This window comes from Oryctolagus cuniculus, chromosome 5, assembly GCF_964237555.1.
Source record: "Oryctolagus cuniculus chromosome 5, mOryCun1.1, whole genome shotgun sequence".
Classification (NCBI taxonomy): Eukaryota; Metazoa; Chordata; class Mammalia; order Lagomorpha; family Leporidae; genus Oryctolagus; species Oryctolagus cuniculus.
In genome coordinates this window covers 153,987,490-154,004,870 of record NC_091436.1, presented here as the reverse complement: position 1 = coordinate 154,004,870, position 17,381 = coordinate 153,987,490, and the positions used below count along the sequence as shown (strand labels likewise).

At 42.1% G+C, this 17,381-nt stretch overlaps 1 long non-coding RNA gene, 3 other non-coding genes and 1 pseudogene across 4 annotated transcripts in view; 3 read left to right on the top strand and 2 right to left on the bottom strand.

Annotated features, from left to right (window-relative positions):
* LOC138849830 (uncharacterized) overlaps positions 1-17,381 on the top strand; it is a 61,135-nt gene that overhangs the window by 24,617 nt on the left and 19,137 nt on the right. The window lies entirely within an intron of this gene.
* TRNAA-AGC (transfer RNA alanine (anticodon AGC)) lies at positions 308-379 on the top strand. The gene has a single exon. It is a non-coding gene; the product is annotated as a tRNA-Ala (tRNA).
* LOC108177332 (nucleolar and coiled-body phosphoprotein 1 pseudogene) lies at positions 3,906-5,273 on the bottom strand (annotated as a pseudogene).
* On the top strand, positions 7,650-7,723 carry TRNAT-CGU (transfer RNA threonine (anticodon CGU)). Its single transcript has one exon. It is a non-coding gene; the product is annotated as a tRNA-Thr (tRNA).
* TRNAA-UGC (transfer RNA alanine (anticodon UGC)) lies at positions 13,518-13,589 on the bottom strand. Its single transcript has one exon. It is a non-coding gene; the product is annotated as a tRNA-Ala (tRNA).

Here is a 17,381-nt window from a genome sequence, read left to right as displayed (position 1 = left end):
AAGGGAAAAGTACTCAGAAAGGTAGGACCTGGGAACATGTTGTTTTGTATTTGTGTGTGTGTGTGTGTGTGTGTGTTTTAAATTGAGATTTTCTCAAGCCCGCTCTGGTCTCATCAGTTATCAAATGTCTGCAAGATGCAGAGTAATCTGAGTTCTTTGGTGATAGGTTTCTGCAAGAGAGAGAGGGGGTGGTGAAAATTCTAACAGTTATGGCAGGACAAATACAATCTAAAAAATACTGAAGGGGGGTGGTGAGTCTCTGTTATATTTCATGAAAGTAAATTGGAAAGGCTATTTTCTTCATGAGGGGGATGTAGCTCAGTGGTAGAGCGCATGCTTAGCATGCATGAGGTCCTGGGTTCGATCCCCAGCATCTCCACTTTTGCATCTAGTCAGGAAGCACATTATGATCACAGCGCATTTCTGCAGAAGCCAAAAAGTAATCATCTTGTCCTCAGTCACTTACATCATACTCTGTACTTGCAGCCCTTCCACTTTCTAAATTTCATTTTACTCTGTCCTCAGTGTGTACCTAGGGGGACCCGCAAAGTGGAAGCAAGAAGTGTCAAACTATTCCATGAAAAAAAATAATGGTTATTCATATAAACCCTAAATTAGATTTGCGAATGAATTTGACTTTTTTTTAGTTCTAGTGATGGGGTTTGAGTTGAGGGTGGGACGGCAGGCTGAGCTCCTGTCTCAGGTTTCACATTTTGAGACTCAGTGAGAGAAAAAGTTGGATTTCTTGGGAAGCTGGCCTGAGGCAGTGAAATTATTCGCTAATCTAGTGTCTTCAGACACAACAGTTCTCAGGAATGGAGCACAAAGGGGAAACAGAAGCTTTTCAGTGGCTGCATTTTGCCAGCGAATTCAGAGCATTCACATGGCTGTGTGGACTTGATCCCTTCCGAACAGATCTCTTTTATAATCTCTATAGTTGCCTCATTCATTCTTAAGCAGCTCACTTCTCTTCTCTCTCTCTCTTACATGGAAGAATCCATTTCTGTTCATGAAGCTGGCACTTTATGCCATTCATGTTCCTAAGACTCTGTGGCTCACTCAGTTGTGTGTGTGGTGGAAGGTCTGGCCCCCTTTTGGAATGACAGCATCATCTCAGCTCTAGCCTGTAGCACCCTATCTGTCACATTAGCAAATAAAGGAAGTTCAGCAAACTGTTTTCCTGGGGTTTTATTTTAGCTGCTAGAGCACTTATTCAAACCGAAGTGCAGGCTACTGGGAAACCTAATGATGACAGAAAGGAATTTCTGCAAGCCAGAAGACTACTATTAAAAAAAATACACACTGGCTAAACTTACCGGCTGCTTTAAGCAAAAAGACAGAGCACACATCTATCTCTGTGTAGGTGCTTTGGCTGTGGGATACAAGAGCTGGTGAAATTATGCTGGCCAGAACCCCCAAGGAAAACGTAGATAAACAGCCTAATGCTGTACTGCTCAGTTTATGGAAGGCCCTACCTAAGCATGAGCAGTTCACTCTGTTGTCACATATGCCAAAGACCAAGACCACTCTGCTCAGCTGAGTGCACCTCCTATGCCAGGTATCCACTGGGGGAATCTCTCATGCCCTTAGACTAAATGGGGATAAGGTTGCCCCTTTGTGAGGGCCATTGTGGGTGACCAGAGGCCTTGGTGGACACAGTTGAAGGCATTTCTTGTTTATGGCAATCCATCTCAGTTTTGGGAGGAGAGATATTATTACAGAACAACTCACCCCAAACTAATTGGAGGAGTTGCTACAGAACCCCTAAAGCTAGGTCTACTTGCCTGATGTGCAGAAAGCTAATCACTGACAACCGGTGGTGAAAGAGTAGGTATTTATTTGCAAAGCACAGAGCAGGGAGCTGGGCAGCTGTTGTTTAATCCCTGGGCTTCCCAAGAGGTTTGGGGTGAAGGTTCTTTTGGATTGAAGTTGGAGCTGAGGGGTAAATGTTCAGATTGTGTGCGAGTTGCTGGTTGGGCAATTGATGCTTGCAAACTTCCTTTGATTGGTTGGTGACTTAGGGAACTTTTACGATAGCCAGGTATGCTTCCCTTGGTGGTGGTGGTGGTGGTAGGGGTTACAAGCAGGTGGTAGTTATGTTCTGCCCCAGACCTGGAATTTCCCCTAAATAAACCCATCCCACCACCTACCCCACCCCACCCCACCCCCAGACAATACTGGCCATCAAGGTTTTATAAATCGGAAAAGAAAATGACTTCTTGAATCTGGTGATTAGAACCTTGTAGGGGCTGCACCACTTCCTCAATTCAGTGATGGACAAGGACACTTGGGCTAAGGGATACAGGATGGGCTGTGTCCTGGTGATATCTCGCTTCTACATTAGAAACATTTGTATAGGGGTTCAGTCTCAACACCAGTTATTGAGGATATGGTGGCCACACAATTACAGAAAAACAGCCAGCTGTGGCTGGGCCAGGCCAAAGCCAGAAGCTTCATCCTGGGTGGTAGGCTCAAGCCCTTGGGCCTTCTGCCGCTGCTTTTCCCAGGCCATTAGTAAAGAGTTGAGCTGGATCACAACATGAGCCAGTGCCCATTTGGGATGATGGTGTCACACGCAGTAGGTGGCTTTACCTGTTATGCCACAGTGCTGACCCCAAGCTTGGTACACCTTATTTATTTATTTATTTATTCATTCATTCATTCATTTTAAGATTTATTTATTTATTTGAAAGGCAGAGTTACAGAGAGGCAGAGACGGGCAGGGTGGGGGTGGGTTTCTTACATCTTCTGTTTCACTCCCCAGTTGGCCACAACAGCCAGAGCTTCGCCGATCCAAAGCCAGGAGCCAGGAGCTTCCTCCGCGTCTCTCATGCAGGTGCATGGGCCCAAGCACTTGGGCCATCTTCTGCTTTCCCAGGCCATAGCAGAGAGCTGGATCGGAAGTGGAGCAGCCGGGACTCAAACCGGCACCCATAGGGTGGCAGCTTTACCTGCTTTAAACACTTTAAACAGAAAATTAATCCTAGAGGCAAAATATGAAGTTCTGAGTGGCAAGATGGAAGCAGCCTTTCAGAAGGGAAGTCTGTTCTTTAAACTGTCTGGCAGCTGTTATGGTGGTGAAAGAGTTGTGTTAATATTGGAGGGCAGGATAGTGACCATGGTTCAGTTACAGATAATGAAGACACCAACTCCTTAACTGAAAGGGATAATAATGAATTTGATGAAAGAGGCTTCTATGAAAAATGCCAGAACTGGCTATAAAAGAAGAATGTGTGGGGACATGAGAGGGCTTTTATCCTAGGCTGTGTTAACTAAAATAGTAGACGATTTTTTAAAACCAAAATGTGCTTCCTTGCACACTTGGGTACATATATATGTTGCTGAAATATAAATTCTATAATGAGAACTAATTCTTGGGACCAAATTAGAATAAACTCTAAAACAAAATAAAGATGATGTTTCATTTGAAATATTTTAGTTTGTGTTTGAAAAACACATTATTTATATTTTTGGTACTCCAAATAAGTTATTCACCAATAAAATTGAAAATTAAAAAAAAAAGGTAGACAGAAAAAAGTGACTGAGGGAATTGGTTTGCTCAAATAGAACTTTCTATGCTTAATCCTTAATTTTCCCTTAAAAGTTTTCTTTTAGGATAAATCTGTTATTTGGATTAGTTGCATTATAAAATATGGACAAGTTAAATATTTTTGGCAAAAGTTGCTATTTTAGTTTTTCCCTTGTTTTTTTTTTTTTTTCCTTACATACTTGACATGAAATGCTGGAAGATTTGCATTTCCTTGTGTCTATATTGTAGGTAAAGACCATTTTCACATCTGTTCTAATTAAGTTATAGTGTCACTACCCATCCATGCATTTTATTTTATCAACTAGCATTTAGGGACTTAATGGCAATGACCATTTCTCTTCCTTTGTTGTTTCCCTCACGGATTAATTAATTCCTCACTGGAATCATCTAAGGAAGAACTGCAGCTCTCAGCCTTCACTTGCTTTACAGAGCTGCCTTGGAAGGTGCTACACCTCCTGCTGTCTCCTTGGATTCTTCTTAACTGGGGCTTTAGATGTCTTCTCCTCCTCTTCCCCCTCCTCTGCACTGCTGGAGCTGTCTGAATCAGAACTGCCATCCCATCAGCCTGGGGAGTCTGGTTGGCAGGCGCAGATGGAGCTGCTTTGGCAGTCACCTTGGACTTGGGGGTGGCTGCAATCTTCCTCCTCCTCCTCACTAGAGATGCTCTCCATCAGCCTCTCTGCTCAGAGGCTTCTGGCCACCACCTGCAGGTTGCCTGAGAGCGGAACTGGTTTAGCGGCAGGCGGCTTGGGAGTGGCACCGGCTGGCTCGGCAGGAGCTCCATCCTCAGAGCTGTCAGTCTGAGCTGTCTGCAGAGCAGCCTTCTTTGCTGGTGCCGGGTCAGGGATTGCTTTAGAGACGATTGCCCTACCTGGAGGTTTCTTCTCTTCCTCAGAGCTTGAATCAGACGCATCACTGCTTCCTCAGGCTGTTTCCTCTCTGCAGCCTTCCGGGGGGCTGGGTTCCTGGGGACTTCCTCCGTGCAGGAGCAGATGGAGGGGTACTGAGCTGTGAGGACCTGGTTCTTTTCTTCATAGGTTTGTTCTGCTCCTTCCTGCCCACTGGAGGAATCCTCGCTGCTGGAACTCTTCTGGGTAGGGGTGGCAGCTGCTTTCACTGGCGCCTTGCCACGGTTTGCTTTTTAGGTAGAGCCTTCCTGGGAATGGCCATAGCCTCTCCTCTCAGTCACCACTGCGGCTGCTGGCTGCTTTGCCAGGGCCACCATTAAGGGCTGCTCCAGCCGCCGCACCTGTCTGGGTGGAGCTTTAGCCTGAGCCTTAGGTGCCACAGGGGTTGTCTTTGGCTGCTGCTTTGGTGCCTCGTCCTGTGGCCTGACCTTCTGGCCATGTTTTTTTTCTTTTTCTCCTCCCCATCGCTGCATTCTTCGCTGCTGCTGCTCTCCGATGCTTTGGTTGCAGCCTTTCCAGGATGCTGAGGCAGATCGGCCCGCTTGGCAGGTGCAGCAGCTTTCTTAAGTCGCTTTCTTAGCCTTCTTAGTCGCCGGTCCGTTTGCCTGTAGCTGCCTCTTTGGGGCCTTGGCTGACCTGTTGAGCCAGAAGCTATAGATGTCCAAGAGAGAAGAGGCATTAGCATCCTGTTGTGTAGCACCTGTCGCTTTGGCGAACTTATTGGCCGCCTCCGAGAGCTGGTTATCGCGCAGAAAGCCAAGCAAGAGGGGATACAGGTTGCTGGAACCACACAGAGCCAAGTCGGCATCCGCCATCCTCCAGGCCGTACACGTCACTACCGTTGGCAACATGCCTTGACCTGCACAGAATTCCGATGCCTGGCACCCACCAAGCATTCTGTAATGTTGCTCTCGTTGGACAATACCTGTACTGTATCTCACTGCGTATGATGTCATCCCCTGAAGATTATATGGTACTGTTAGCAGAAACCGGCTGCTCAGGAAAGAATTCAGATGCGCTACAGAAAGTAGCGGTAAGCGAATCAGCAAAGTGTAATGAAGAGGAATGAGAGACGTATTCCTGATGGACCAGGCATGCATCTCAGGAAAGGGCTGAGAGCACGGGCTGCACCCAGATGTAAGGGCCCCCCGATTCTTCTCCCATCCTCCCTCTTCTGGGAAATCAGGGGTGGGTGATTCCTTGATGTGGAGTTCCAGAAATCCTCCCGGAGCCTCATCAGCACGGTGTGATGGGGCCTAGTAGCCTCCCTGGTGCAGGGCAGGGGGATTCCCCTGAGCCGCCCCCAGGGAAGGGCTGAGACCCACATAACAGCGCTGGGGGCCAGGAGCTATTCCTGCAGGTGTCCGTGCTGCTGGACTGCTTTCACCGCTTGCTTCCTCGTTCCATTGTGCAAAATTTCATTTTCTTTAAAAATCCTCATTTTCTTCCCTTTTTCTTCAGCCTCTCTTATACACGCAGGCTAATATCTACCTAGCTACCTTAGCAATGCTGTTCATGACTCAGCTAATCAGAATTCAGAGACAACCTGATTCCTGGTCTATCATAGTTTTGTGAAGCGCTGCTTTCCAAATTGAATGAATATACAGCAAGTGGAATATTAGTGTACTTTTATAGCTGTTCGTTAATGTAGATTAAACTCAAGAGTTTGTATCCTACTTGATGAAAAAGTTAAGTTTATGTTCACTAGGAAAGCTATAGGGATTCAGCTTGGCAGGACCAGTCATTTTGATTGTACCCACATCTTGTCCTCTGGGTAACCCTAAGTCAGTTAGACAGCCTGCTGAGAATCTCTTTCAGGGAACTGACACCTGGGATGTCTCCTATCTGACGCCTGGAATTTTAATATTTCCCGAGGAAGCCCACAGGCTTTCCAGTTTGCCACAGCCCAGTCTAACTCAATATATAACCCTTTCTCCTCTGGCTTCCTGGAGTAGAAATCCCCTCTTCTTGAGGTGCCCCAGATATTCCATAAATTCCTGACAAATTACACTCTGTGTACTCCTGGGTTTGTCCACCGCTTTCTTCCATCTCACTAGACTTCGGCAGCTTGTTCCTGAGTACTGCTCCCCCCACCCCCAACACACACCTGAAAAAATCTTCGATGTGAATGGGATAGAAGATGACATTGCCCCAACATTTGACTCAAGATAGAAGAAGGACTCTGAAATTCAAATGGGTTACTCTCAGCCTTTGCTTATTCCAACGAAGAATTTTAAAGTCCCCTCTCTTGTTTGGTAAGGAGGCAGTGGGAGATGGCTAGATGTGCAGAGAATGGCACTTACTTCTTGCTGAGTTCACTTGCTCCCTTTCCACGCCTGCCTCTCAGTTCAAGTTTAAGACAGAAAACCAGGACACAATTGTTAGTTTAAGAACAGATTCTTAATTGAGGGAATTTTCGATCCTGTATTTGTTGAGCTTCTGCAAGTGAGGATCATTGAACAACCAAAGTGAAGAAGGCAGACTGGCCAGGAGGAAGTCCCTTGTCCAGTGATGCCCCCCCCCCACCCCCCGAGTGTGAGTTTTTGGTTTCTGTCTAGGGATTTTCCCGAGAACCACAGGAACAGGCATCACTTCCCTCAGGCAGGGAAAGGCTCTTCAAGTTTGACTCACAAAACCGTTAACCAACTGTGACAAAGTCGCCTCCTTGAGTCTCCTACTTTCTCAAACAGAAAAGATCTGACAGCTGTTTGTGGAGTCTGAACATAATGGGAGTTTTTGTTTTTCAGAGTACAAGTGTGCTATCTTCACAGCCTAAAATGCCATTAATGTGAGGAAGGCTCTACCCGAACTATTTTTCTGCAAAACCCTTTTATTCCACCTTTAGAATATCCAGTCACTTGAGATTCTAAATCCCAACAAAGCAGACGGAATGTAACAACTGTTCTGGCGTCTTCTGGAGACGCCCTGCTCCACAGGGAATACCTGGCTCCTCTCCGATCCTGTGCTTCTCTCTGCCTTCGGTCACACTGACCTTGTGCTAACTGTGTGAGTTCGGGTATGTGTTAGTCTTGGCCTGTAAGGGAGTCTGATTTCCCAGACTTCCTTTCAGAGGTTAGTTTTTGAGCCATCGACTTGAAAAGCGCATGCACAGTAACTCTAATTGGCAACATAGCCCGGCTGTTTAATCAGGAACGATTGGATTAAAAAGGAAGTAGTTTTACACCACAGCTGGCTCTGTGGCTTAGTTGGCTAAAGCGCCTGTCTCGTAAACAGGAGATCCTGGGTTCGAGTCCCAGCAGGGCCTGGTTTACTTTGGGATCTCTGTTTTGCCAATCTCCTGGAGCTTGAATATCTTTTCATGTGAAGACTCTTAGGACTGCAAGTACGTTTAGATTGTATGATGAGCTATCATCACACAGTTGCATTTCATCGTGCTTAGGGGTCTAAGAGCAGTCATGAGTCGAGAGTTTCCAAATGAAACTGAAAAGGCTTTAATTCAAGCCGTTAAAAAATTCTGATTTCCCAAAATGCAGTCTTAAACGTCAATGAAAAATGTTTGCAATTTATTGAACTTACTGTCTTATATTTTGTGTATTTTCTCATGTAATTTCAATCTCTAGAAATAGTAAGCATTATCGTAAATATATTACAGATAAAGACATTGGAAATCAGAGAGAAGTGAAGTAACTTGCCCAAATCTCACAACCAATAAGAACAAAATCAAGCCAGGATTTAAAACCAGTGTTTCTCAGTTTAAAGTTTTAAAGTGGTCTTATTTATAAAAGCTAACAGATTCAGTATGGCCTAGAATAATGCTTCCAAAAACTATATGGCATAGATACTCATTAGATTATCTGATGAAAACTTTTATCTATGAACACCAAATAAAGAAAAAATATATACATTTTGCATATTCTCTTAAAGTGTTCCCTGGGCTCCTGAAGCTTTTGGGTGTCCTTAAACCCCTGGAAAAAAAAAAAAAAATCCTTGACTTTTAGAAACAAAGAGTAAATTACAAACTGGTGTTTGCTTTGGGGACTTGGTTGACTTCTTGTACATGACTCTTTGTAAATGATCATGCCCTCTCCTCAGTGAATTTAAATGGGGCTCTTGGGGGCAGACATCTGGCCAGAGGTGGCAGGACTCTGGACCAGCATGCTAATTCCAAAAAGTTACATTTCTGAATGTGAGATCACTCACACGACTTCTGGAAGGAATCTTCCATGGCGCACAGACCCCTCTTACAGCCAGTCTCAAGCAGTCGAAGTTATGCCTTTATCCATGTTAGTTGATAACTATGGAACCCTAGTCATCCCCTCATTCATTTAAAAAGTTATTGTGTGACTATAGTAAGGTGTGGCAAGGTGAGTTGATCGGATCCCCGAGGAAACACGAGTTTAGTCGTGTATGTTGAGTGGGGGTGGGGAGAGAGTAATTATATAAGGATAAACATAAATACAATTTTGTGGCTGTGTTAAGTGTCGCCAAAAGGGGTGACTGGCATTTAGGAGAACATGTGTGAGAGATTCGGCTGAATCAGGGAGCTCAGAGAAGGAGAGACTTCAGGCCCAGGACTGGCTAGAGTGGGAAAGTAACTAAAAGCCATGTGGAAATGAACACATACTCACTTCAAAATGTTGCTAGCCAAAAACACAATATTGTGTATGCTGATTTATCTCCTAAGTTCATTATTGTTTTTTTTAAATAGATTTACATTTAAAGAAAGAGAGCCTATTACAAGCAACATAACCAGAGGTGCAGGAAATGTAAATGTATGAAATAATCAAAAAGGAATTCGCATTAAGACTTAAGGGGACCCCCCCCCCCCACACACACACACAAATTAAGAAAGAGCCTATTTCTGCAACCCCAGCAGAGGTCTTGCTCACAGGACTCCCTTTCAAAATGCGGTAAGAGGAAAACTTCGGCAGAAAAATAAGTGGATACATCTATTGCCTTTGTGTAATTAAAGATCAACCACACTCTCATCTTCTGTCTCTAGTGCTGAGGAATTCACTGTCACTTTAATAAGCATTTAGGTTGTATTAACTGAGATTTCTCTTTGAGAGTTTTAGCTCCCTAGTCAGTCTCTTTCCAGAAGTTCCTAGTTGCTAAACTAAAAGAAGTTGAAGGTCAAGTCCTGTAAGGTCTTCTGAACTCCAAAGTGGGCTATCTAAGAATCTCTAAATGAGATTTGTAATCCCCTTAAACTCAGCAAGAGCAGAGTGAGCCTCCCTAACATGCCAACTCAGCAAAGGAATATTCTGCACTGGCGCAGGAATTGAAAAGTGAAATGGCTTATGATTTAATCCAGGGTTGTTTTCCTCTCTCTGGGGAGAGAAATATACAAGTTGTTATTGAAAAAAAAAAAGTTGTATACTTAAATGTAGAGAAAAGGCTGGCAATCCAGTGACTGACCATGTACAGGAAGAGAGAGAGTATGAGTGCCTGTATGCGTGTCATGAATGTACAGTGCCCCAGATGGGGACCCTAGCTAAGTGAGCTGACCGTCCTGTTCTACATCTCGTTCTTTTACCATAGATAGTTTTATTTTTACAGAAAAGTTGCAAGAACAGGACACAGATTTTCTATATCTCCTGCCCCTGAACTTTCCAATAGTAACATCCTTCTACCCTTCTCTCTCCCCAAACCATTTGCCATTTGGGAATAACTTGTACCTATGATTACCCTTTACCTGTAAATACGTCAGTGATTATTATGTTACATGACCAGAACATAACAGTTATCAAAATCAGGCTTTATTCATATTTTGGTAATTGGCCCTAAAATGTCATTTTAGATGTAAGAAAATCTTTAATCATGTGTTGAATTCAGTTAACTTTTTCATTTCATTTCATCTGTAGCCTTTTTCTTGTATGACATTTGCATTTTGAATAGCACAGGCCAGTTGTGTTGTCGACTATGTCTCAGTGTGAGTGAGTCTGCTGTTTCCATATGATTAGATTCAGGTCACAGGAATACCAGAGAATGGCACTGTGTCCTTCACAGCGCATGGTGGGAAGAGAGGTGTGATGTCAGTATCCTGCTGCTGGGGTATTACCTGTGATCACCTGTTAGGATGGTGTCTGCCAGCTTTCTCCAGAACTGCGTGTTTTTTTTTTTTTTTTTTAATTAGTTCAAGTGTCTTGTGAAGAAATATTTTGAAATTAGGTAAATATCCTCTTAATCATTCAACTTTGCCTACCTAATTTAGCACTCATTGACAACACTTGCCAGAATCAATTATTAATGTGAAGGTGGCAAATGGTGATTTTCCTAAATCCATCATTCACTCTCTATTTACAGATTGACTTTCTACTATAATAAGATGAACATTTTCTCTCTTCCTGTTCACTTGTCTTATGAACTCAGGGGTTTCTATACTCTGTTATTACCCTTAAATATTTTGATACTTCTTTTTTTTTTTTTTTAAGTCCGAGTGAGCCTGTGCTGAGCTATATATCTCCTCCCTCTCTTATTCCCACTCCTATGTTTAACAGAGATCACTTCTCTGTTAATTTTTAAACGCCTAAGAATGATTGTGTATTGATTACAGAGTTCAACCAGTGGTATTAAGTAGAACAAACAGAGCAACAACAACAACAACAAAAAATACTAAAAGGAATAAAATAGTAAGTTGTTCCTCAACAGTCTAGACAAGGGCTGATCATGTCATTGTCTCTGATAGTGTCCATTTCACCTCAGTGGGTATCATTTTAGATGCTCGTTTAGTTGCCATCGATCAGGGAGAACATATGATATTTGTCCCTTTTGGACTGGCTTATTTCACTCAGCATGATATTTTCCAGCTTCCTCAATTTTGTTGTAAATGCCCGGATTTCATTGTTTTTTTACTGCTGTATAGTGTTCCATAGAGTATATATCCCATAGTTTCTTTATCCAGTCATCCGTTGATTGACATTTAGGTTGCTTCCATATCTTAGCTATTGTGAATTGAGCTGCAACAAATATTGAGGTGCAAATGGCTCTTTTTTTCTCCCCTTTAATTCCATTTGGGTAAATTCCAAGGAGTGGGATGGCTGGGTCCTGTGGTAGTGCTATATTCAGGTTTCTGAGGACTCTTCAAACTGTCTTCCACAGTGGCTTTACCAGTTTGCATTCCCACCATCAGTGGATTAGTGTCCCTTTTTCCCCCACATCCTCGCCAGCATCTGTTGTTGGTTGATTTCTGTATGTAAGCCATTCTAACCGGAGTGAAGTGAAGCCTCATTGTGGTTTTGATCTGAATTTCCCTGATGGCTAGGGATCCTGAGCATTTTTTCATGTGTCTGTTGGCCATTTGGATTTCCTCTTTTGAAAAATGTCTGTTAAGGTCTTTTTATTGGGTTGTTTGTTTTGATTCTGTGGTGTTTCTTGATCATTTTATAGATACTAGTTGTTAATCCTTTATCTGTTGTGTAGTTTGAGAATAATGTCTCCCATCCAGTTGGTTGCCTCTTCACTTTCCTGACTGTTTCCTTTGCTGTAATTCTTTTGTTCACTCACTAAGTAACTTTCCCTGCTTCTCTCCCTGGCTTCCTGCCTTCCTTTCACTTGAAACCTAAATCTGTAAGTGATGCTATAATTTATTCCATTGAACTGAAAGCAAGTGTCATTGCCCAGTGGGAGACTTTCAGACAAAATATATTCAATTCTGTGCAATACCTTAAGTCAAAACAAATGGCACTTGTGTCCCACTTTAGATTGAAACATTACATGCACACACCCAGTAATGCACTTCCCTGTGTATCAATGTAACCAACCCAAGTGCCACCTTCATCGAAATTGTTGGTTATATTTTTTAAAAGCTATTTTATTTCTTTTCTAATTGGTTTGCTTTGAAAGTTGATTTATAGGCATTACTTACTTATTTTTCACAAAAATGTTCATCTTTGTAGATGCTGAAACAAACTTTACAATTTATTCCTGGCTTTTCAGTTTGACAAAATATCATATTAAATTTGAGTTATGCAAATGAATTAATATTTTTGTGTAAGTAGCTTTTGGTGTCTTAAGAAGGCTGTCCTTATGCTAAGTTCAAAAACTTTAGTTTTAATCAAAAGATCATCTTCTGTTTGCTAACCTCACAATATCCACTTTTAGCTTCTACAGTCAAAATATTAAATCTCAATTGTTCAGTCATAAAGCAAAATAGATTAATACTTGCTTAGGCGAGAGAGAAATGCAAATAGAAGTATAGGGTTTCACAAAAAAACAACAACAACAACAACACAGCGTTACTATAGGATTTAGGCAGGAGTGGAATTTAATTTAACTTTAGTTTACTTTAACTTAAGCAAGGCAGTGTTTTGACAGAATTGAACCAAGGGCCCAGATAATCTAGGGAATAAAGGCGGATCTTATGCCACATCCAGCAACGTCTTACTGTATGTTTCCAAGAGCAAGTTTTCTCAGTGAATTCTTTTAGAGAACACCATTTCTAGCCCATGTTAATTGATAAAGGCAGCTTTTTTCTAGTTGACAAAAAGAACTAAGTGGTGGATAATAAAAAGCATTCTCATACCCCATCTTCATAAACATTTCTCACCACTCTCTTCTTTCAGCTGAACACTGTTCTTTGGTTTCTCTTAGTTTACTTTCATAGCTCTAGGAAGCTAACTAATTAAAAATTAGTCATCCTGACACCACTTATGCCAGCAATGTACTTTGTATTCAAAAGTTGACTTCAATTATGCTGTCCTCTAAAGTAGAAGGAATGAAAAATTCTTTATTTAAGCCTAGGAATGCAGAAGCTCTTGTGACAAAGATCCTAGATTTGTGGGGGAGGGCAGGAGTGGAAACAACCTTCTGTCTTACCCACCCACTTTCTACCTCTTCCAAAAAACAAAGAAAAAAAAAATGGAGAAGAAGCGGTTATTACCGCATGAGTGATCTTTATTACAGCATGAGTGATCTTGGCAGTGAAAGCAAGCTAAATGTTTTTGCAGAGCATTTGTCTCTCAAGCTAGGGTAAATGAAGTCTGATTTGATTTAGAACTTGAAGTTTAATTGCTTAGAAATATAAAAGCCAAGAATCTCTGTTTATCAAGATTGAGGCATTGAAAAACTTGTGAGGTAGCTATTTAAGAATAAGAAGCTGGAGATGCCGGGGATCGAACCCGAGACCTCATACATGCAAAGCATGCGCTCTACCACTGAGCTACATCCCCAATGTGCTGCTATGTAGCAAGTGCATGCACACTTCCCTTTATTGATAGTTGGTCAATTTTTTTTCTAAAATATGTTTTTTTTCTTTTTTTTTAAGAGTTCACTGATCAAGAATTGTGTGAGTGAATTTTATAGGCATTGAAAGTCAGAAAGCTATACATAAATTAGAGTCAATAAGACTAAATTCATCTGAAACTGACCAGCTTAGAACAAGCGGCTGTAAAATTGGCTTTTATCAGAGCAGGACCATGCATACAAGTCATTTGGATCAAGAGCCATGTGGGAAAGCTAGCATCAGAAAAAATGAAAACCGTTGATGCTTATAACAAACCACTGGGAAATGTCCTGTAGTATAGCACAGTCTAACTGTAAATAGGTGCCAAGCCAGCAAGGTAAAGATCCCGGACAGGTGCATCTTTCAAGGTGGACACAGTGTTAGATCCTAGACTTCGGATTATCCACAGTGACCATGTGCCTAACAGCCTGGTCTATGCAGGAAAACTTGACTCGGTCGATTGAGTCAACCTGTGTCTTGTGTAATAAAAACTGAGCAAGATACCGAAGAATCAAATATAAAGCCTGGTTATAACACTTTAAAAATGGGCTGTAGTGTAAGGCACTGGGTCTCAAAGTATGGTCTTGAGATCAGCAACACCAGATTTTTTGCTAAAAATACAAATTCTCCTAACCATTCTGATCCCTGGGGTCAGGAACCCTGTGTTTTAAGAATCCCTGGAGACAATGTTGATATGTGCTAAGTTTAACCAACTGTGAAAGGTATTGCTAACTTTGACATAAATGTATCATTATCTACCAACACAGTACTAAGGGGTCTCTGGAACTTAAAGTAAACTGATATATTTGTTTTAAATGTTATAGCTATAGGGCCAGCGTGTAGATGCCATTTGGGGAGTGAACCAACAGAAGGAAGACCTTTCTCTCTGTCTCTCTCACTGTCTATAACTCTAATAAAAAAATGTTATAGCTATATATTAGAGGTAAAATGTTTCTATATATGATGAAAATAGTATACCAATATATCTAAATATTAATTTTAAAAAGTAATAAACTATGCATTAGGCAAAGTAAAAATAGCAGCAGATATTTCTCTGGGTATCTGAGAAGCCCTTGAACAATAAAGAATGTATCCTCTAGTCATGTCAAGAGAAGAAAAGATTAGTCAACAGTCTGAACTTCAGCTTTGAGTTATACATGTAAGGGGCTGGGGAGTTGCCACTCTGTCTGAAAGACAAGTAAAAATCTGAAGGGACTGGAAGATCAACAACTCTCCTTAGATCTGTGAAAGAAGAGAGGTCCTATGCCAAACTACTGCCCTAGATCTGGAGAGACAGACAGGTAGACACGGAGCATCCCAACACACCTGAACAGAAACCTCAGTGGAAACCATTGCACGGTAAAACCTGCCCTGTGGTTGGTGGAATGCTAGGTGTAGACAAGTCTCCAGGAAAACCTAGTTTTTATTGTGAGTGGTCCCCACACTTTTGTGAGTTTTTTCTCTAAGAGCTTGCAAGGTTCTCATAGCAAATATCAGAGAAAAATTCCCTTGTGCTTTTGGCAGGTGGAGGGAAAAGGAAGGATGTTGAATACATGGGCATACTCTGTTCTTCAAAATACTGCCCTCCAGAGAAACTTGTTAACCAGTCTAACTTCCTGGGCTTTTATCTGATCCTTACTGACCTGTTGAAGGGAAATACCCAACTCCAGCTTACTCTGGTTTCTTTCTTCCCAAGGAGGAAGAAAAAAAAAAATCTGAGAAACACTTAACTTGATTCACAACCCAGAGGCATAGGCAGAAGTTCCCTGAAAGATGGAGCCCTAATCATAGAACTGCAGAACACCTGCCCTCCTCCTTCACATTATCGTGTTACTAGAGACCGGTTTATTCCAGTTCCTTAACCCAGTACATCATGTTAGACTGTCGGGAAAACATTATAAGGCACAACAAAGGCAAAGAACAACAACAAACGCTTGTTCTAAAGAGCAAGCATTAGAACCAGATATGGCAGACGCTAGAATTATCAGAGAATGTAAAACAACTAAGATAAATATCCTAAGAGATTGTATGGAAAAGGTGTAGACAGGGTGCAAAAACAGATGGGCAATCTAAGCAGAGAGCTAGAAATCCTGAGAAAGAACCAAAAAGAAATGTTAAACATCAAAAAACTGTAATAGAAACAAAGAATGCTATTGATGGGCTTATTAATAGACTGGACACAGGAAAGAAACCTTGCAAACTGGAAAACAAACAGAGATTGAAAAACAAAAACAAAAACAAAAACAAAAAAAAACCTGGAACAGATAACAAATAAGTGCATGAAAAAAAATGTGCTCCATATCATATGTCATCAGGGAAATGCAAATTAGAACAGCAGTGATAACACTATACGCCTATCAGGATGATCCAAATCCAGAATGCAGGCGACACCAAATGCTTCTGAAGCTGTAGAGCAACAGGAACTCTCAGTCGTTGCTAATGGAAATGCAAAACAGTACAGACACTTTGGAAGACAGTTTCTTACAAAACTAAACATAGTCTTCCCATATAATCTAGTCATTGTGCTCTTCAATATTTACTTAAATGAGCTGAAAAATTAAGTCCACCCAAAAACCTTCTTTCACAATTGCCAAAACTTGGAAGCAACTGCTGTAGTGTCCTTCAGTAGGTAAAGAAATAAACATTCGGACAACGGAATATTACTCAGTGCTGAAACAATGATCAGTCTGAACTGCTCTGCATGGTGCACAGCTGGACATATCAAGGTCAAACTCAAGACCACACATATGCGAACCACAGGCTCTATTTCCAGGCAATCTAGAAGAGAGAAAAGGGGATGGAAGGAGGTGGGGGAGGAGGGAAATGAAAAAATATTTATTCTCCAATCTTTGGCTAACGTGTCTTTCAAAACATTAACTGAGAGGATTAAGCTTGCTTAATTCCGGGGACACTTTTCTTTGACTAAGATCAGTGTAGTTTCACAAATACACACGATGTGTCTACCAACCATAGCTGCTGGTTTTGTTTGTTTGTTTGTTTGTTTTCCCTTGAAGATATTTGAAAGGCAGAGTTGGTGGGGGAAGGGATGGGGGAGGAAGAGAGCAACATCTTCCATCTGTTGGTTCACTCCCAAATGACCACAATGACCTCATTTGAGTCTCCTACGTGGATGCAAGGGCCCAAGCAGTTGGGTCATCCTCTGCTGCTTTCTCAGGTACATTAACAAGGAACTGAATTGGAAGTGGAGCTGCCAAGACTTGAACTGGCACCCATATGGTATGCCTGCCAGGACTCAAATCCAAGCCCACATCTATATGGGATACTGGTGCTACAGCCGGTGACTTAGGTACCCACAACACCACAATGCTGGCTGCCACAGCCGTCTTCTTTCACCTCCAGGGCTATGGACTGCCTAAACAGGACTTCACTCAACCACCCAAGATCTAACAGTCGGGCAAAAAGGACCCATTCTCTCTCAGTAAGTTCATGACCTACCTCCCATACAAGAAATTCCTTGTTCATGGGGCTTCATTGGTTCCCATCACAAATGGGATTCAAAGGTTAAAAAGTTAGCACCTTCTGGCAGGGACAGTGTAGTGAGCAGTCTGAACATCCAAAGGCATTTAGACCTGGCAGAGCTTAATCTCCTTGGCAGGTGTGGGGTAGGAAGAGAGTCTGCTAAGAATTTGGGAAAGTCGACTGTGGGGCCGGATGTTGCAGTCTCACTTGCTATTTAAATTCATTGGAATAATCCCTTCCACACCGAAAATGGCCAGGC